The sequence below is a fragment of the Oryzias melastigma genome, unplaced genomic scaffold, assembly GCF_002922805.2.
Source record: "Oryzias melastigma strain HK-1 unplaced genomic scaffold, ASM292280v2 sc00204, whole genome shotgun sequence".
NCBI classification, from domain to species: domain Eukaryota; kingdom Metazoa; phylum Chordata; class Actinopteri; order Beloniformes; family Adrianichthyidae; genus Oryzias; species Oryzias melastigma.
The window spans coordinates 666,165-671,471 of NW_023416880.1; positions in this window are offsets into that span (position 1 = coordinate 666,165).

Genomic DNA, 5,307 nt, shown 5'->3' on the forward strand with positions numbered 1-5,307 from the left:
TGTTGCTTCCAGCCCGTCTGACGGCGCCGCGCGATGCTCCCTCCCTCCCTCTGCCTTAATTCACCCCGTGACTCCCTCCTCCATATCCACGGGGACGCTCACTTCTGCTGAAAGGTGATGAGAGTGTTACATCTGTTGTGTGCGGCTCCACAGAGGAGAGGATGATGCAGCCGCTCAGAGATGGGTGTTAGGCTAAGCTCTGCTGCATTTACCATCAAGAACCTCCCCTCTGGCTGGATGGATTAACCCTCCAGCAGACACATGCAAGCACAGAAACGCCAAGGATGTTAATCCTGACGTCTTTCCTGAATGTTTGTTTCCAGGTTTTCACCACGTCAAGGAATGTGCTCGCCTGAACCAGAGTGCAAAAACAAAACAAGTCCGTCCAGGACAGAGAAAACGTGAGAGGAAGGAGAAGACAGCGACGCAGGCAGGAGTCCTTGTTTTGGTGTCCATGGCAACAGGCATCTCAACACCATCACCAAACTGCACACGCAAACTCACAAGCGCCACTTCCGACGCGGAACTTCACTGCAGAGACGTCAAGGTGCTGCAGTTCAGCAGACGGTAAGGGGGACGCGTATGGAGCTAATTTGGGGCCAATATTATTTGAAACCCAAATAAAACAATTTGAAAAAAAATATTGTTATTTGGCCATAAGATTTTTTTTACTTTTTACTATTCTAAAATAAACTTTATTATTTTCAGCTTCAAAACTCAAATTTTCATTGTCAAAACTTTTTTACACTTCATTTCAAATCTTTTTTTTCCAGTTTTGAATCTGAAAATTTCAATGTAAAAACTTTTGGCCCCGATGTGGCGCGTTTGGGCGGGGCTAAAAAAAAGAGTTAAATGTAAAAAAAAGATTTGAAACTGAAAAAAAAAACTTTTGACATTGAAATTTTGAGTTTTAAAGCCTAAAAAACAGAATGCTTGAAGCTGAAAATGAATAAGTTTATCTTATAATCGCAAAAATCTTGGGATATTTTAATTTTTTTATTTTTTATTTTGGCCAAGCACAAATATTTTTTTAAGTTGTTTTATTTGGGTTGTAAATAATATTGGCTCCAGTTTAGCTCCATAGACCTGCGTCCTCCAGATGTCCACTGATGGCTGCAGAAAGTTCAGTAAAATTTCATCCTTATCACATTTTTCTAGTAAAACCTGCAGTTTCTGTGGCTAAAACAGTCAGCAGTGAGTGAAGACACATACTGAACATGTTCCAGCAACTTCCAAAGTTTTCTGAGCGTCAAACTCTGATAAGATTGAAATCTGAACTTTGAATCCACCACCTAACTTCCTGTTTGAAGCACATTTAAAAATAAAAGCATCCAACTATCAAATCTAATTGCATTTACTACAATGTGAAATAGTAGCAAAAATAACGTCTCCTCACTGAGCATGCTCCAACAACTCAACTGTATTTTGGAAATGGACAGAGTGGCTCCTCCCCCTTGGCGTTCTATTGGTCGGAATAACCATTCTTGCTCTGATACCTTTTTCTTAAAGTCTTCTTAATAATCTTCTTCATTTATTTCTGGATAATTGTCCTTGTCGTTCTAGTCATAAACTAACCAATCAGATGCCTCAATAAAAGTAGGCGGAGCCTGCTGGCCCCAAAGTCACAATGTTCTAAACGGTTGATTGAAAGATTTTGTGTGGCCTGCTTTCAAGTGGTAGGGGTGTGGCCTTCCAATAAGCTCACTCTGGATTGGTGAGAGTGGTTGCCATAGAAACAACGACTCAGGTCGACTCGGACCAATCACTGATTACTGGAGACGTCTGGTTCCAACATGGCGCCGCACGCATTGTGAAAAAATGGCGCCTGAATTGACTTCACTAAGTTGTAAGTAAACTATTTTTTATGGATGACATCACATGCGCTTGGTCCAGTTCTTTAGTACTGTCAATGGGCTCAATTACTTCCAGGTTTTGGGAAAATCTGTTTTTCATTTCTGTCCAAAACAAACCAAAGTGGTGCATCACACAGCTTCCCTCCACTTATACAGTCATAGGGATGAACCTTTCCTTTGACTTCATCTTTGTTGTCATGGTTACAGAGACTGTGAGAAAACTATAAGCAATAAATCAATATTAAATATGGAAAAATCAGGAAAACCAGGGCAGAGGTGAAGCATCAGCAATATGTAAACAACAGGAAGTGAGCTTAAAGTGTTACATTTCAAAATAAGGGTTTGGGACTCAACCAGCCGGAGGATTGCTGATTCAGGTTCTGAATGACCTGGATCACAATGATACACATTTATTTTTAATTTGAACAGTCAAGGTAAACACTTTCTGATCACTTTTGACTGTTTTGCTGTAAAATAAAAGTCCACAGACTTTTTATGTAACTAGAATCTGTGTCTCTAATTTTTGAGGAGTCCCCGATCGGTTAAAACGGTTCTGATAGTTTATCTGTTTTCTGCTTGTTTGCTCTTCTTTGTTGTTTGTAATCAAGTCTTCCTAAAGAGGTTTTGCTTTCATCCAAACTCAGTGAAGGTTCTCCTTCCTCCAGCTGACGTCTTGAAATCGAGTTTCTTGTCATCTAGTTATTCAACGTGTCACCAACTGGTGCAAAAGGGTTCATCACAGTGAAACGTTTCTAGAAAGAAGTCCAGATTTCATCCAAAGGCTTTATTAAAAAGTTGATTTTCTTGATTCAGATCCCTAAAAAGTTTGACTGTTTACATTTTTTTATCCTTTTCAATCTGTCTTTAATCCTTTGGAACTAGGATCTACTTTTATATTTACTTCTGCATTTTCAAGTAGGCCAACTACCTACTATTTTATTTGGTCTCATTTTAATCATCACTACCTCTCTTATATGACACTATCTTATCATGTCATTTTCCTTGTTTTATTCACACAAGTGACATAAAATCCTGCAAAAACTGAAAATTCAACCTGAAAAAAAATGATTAATATTACAGCGGAAACCCCAATAATGTTTAACGAAACATTTTTACAACATAGAATGAAAGTTTTAGGTGTCATTTAATAAATAACAACAAATTTTTTTTCCAACGAATGACTCAACATGTAATTGAATTAAATTACAAACAAATTTCAGGTGAAATTCACAGATTCCCTCAGACTTCTGTAGGAAACATGTCTGGAAAAACTTTACAAAGAGTTTCAGAATAAATAAAAAGTTTTACTCCACATATGTGAATCCCCAGACTCAGAGACAATCCTCTGAAACAAACTCCAAAAAAGAGGGAACACAAAGAGTCGCCGGGTCAAGATGCAAACTAAAAATAAAAGTGATTAATGTGTAACGTTAATGTCGCCCAGCTGTGACCTCCAGGTCGCATTACATTAGTGCTCAACTGTGGAAAGCAGGTTGTTAGTTTGATTACTCCACATAAACCTCTGATAGGAACACCGGCGCACAATGAGGATTAATGGGCCTTCATCCACTCTCCTAGCATGCACTCTGAGGAGGCAGCTGGACGGCCTGCAGCGCCACCTGCATGTCAGTGTGAGTCAACGCGGGAGAAGACGAGCTCTGTGATGCAGAATAAATACAAAGAAACCTCAAACTGAAATAAACGTTCAGCTCAGATCTCTTTTATTTCATGCATTTTTTAATAAACTGAAAAATCAAAAGTTTATTAAAAAATGTACAAGTTATTAAATAAAATATTTGAAAATGCATACAGGTATTTTAGAATACTTGGTCAAATATAAAATATTTGGTAAAAAAATTTATATTAAAGAAAAAAATGAAAAGAATAAAAGTCGTTTTGATAGTAAGGAGGTAAAAAACTGATTTATTTGAGAAGAAGGAAGAACTGTAGTGATACAGATGGAGCCAAACTTAACTAAACTTTTGGGCAATTTCCTGTTTTTCAGAGAAGTGTGATGATAAACAAGAAGTAAGATAAGTCTGTTACCAACAGAGCGGCTCCTGCTTTTTAACAACAATTTTCACCAAAAACCTTGAAGGAAAATTTACTCCCAAATGTTTCAAACCTCAAAAATAAAAAAAGAAGCTTTGAGGATGTTTTTTAAAATTATTTTTTACTTTTAAAACAATTACAACAAATATTCATTATTTATTTATTTTATTTTTTTGGTAAAAAATCAAAGGGGAACAGGAAGAAGAAAACTTATTTTTTTTTTATTCCTTTTGTATAGAGCCCCTAAGGGGACATAAAAAAAGTTTTAAAAAATTACTGTCTTGTGCACAAGAGATACTAACTGGTGTGCACGAGATAGTATGTGTTCCGCAAAAGATAGTAATTTTTTTTTAAACTTCATTTTTCTTAGATTTCCCACTAAGAGCTCCGCACCCTTCTCTTAAAACAAGAAAAAAATTCAACAGTAGCAAACACCAATAAATGCATTTCTTCATTTAAACACATAATATGACAATATATACAAAACAAACAACATTTATTTTGTTCAAACTTTAGAATATTACATATTTAACCTTTTTTTTTACATGTTTTGATTTTGCCTCTTTGATATGCTGAAGATCATTCCATAACCTGATTCAAACTGAAGTTTGTTTCATTTTAGTTCTAAATGGAGATTTCTTTATATCCTTTATAAATGATGTTTAGTCTCTTTTTTCAACAATTATTTTGTATATCAATCAATCAATCAATATACTTTATTAATCCCAAGGGGGGAAATTCTTTGTTTGTCATTGTGTTTACTCTGTATAAAACATAGTAAACATTTATGATGTACTTTAACTTTAAAATATAATATTTGACTGAATCTGTTAATTTACTTATTTTTGTTTTTTGTAAAAAATAACGGAGTACACTGGTACCTATAGGACCTCGTGGGATTTTTTATTGCTTTTTTTTACAAAATGAACATAGAATTTATGTTTTATTTGCATTTCCCTAAATTGCAATTTAATAAATCAGCTATGAAATTATAAAGGAGTTCTATAATAAGCAACTAGTATCTACTGACTATTTAGTTTTATACAGCATATTAATCATTTTTGCTGTTTTAGTCTAATTATGCTTAATATGATTTTTCCAGGAAGGATAATCATCAATATTAACCCCCAAAACTTCATTTCTGTTATTTCTTTGACAATAATACACTGATTTCATTAGAAATATTCATATTCGTATCTTGATTGCTCAATATCATGAATTGTATTTTATCAGAATTTATTTACATCAAACTGTTGATTCATTTTTTTTTTCTTTTACCTAAAATTGCACCAGCAACCACAACGACCGTCCAGACATTTCTACAGACTGGAATCCCTGGATGAATCCCTGATCTGACGGCGCCCTCTGCTGGTCCATATGAGGACTTCACTCAAGTCGAAAC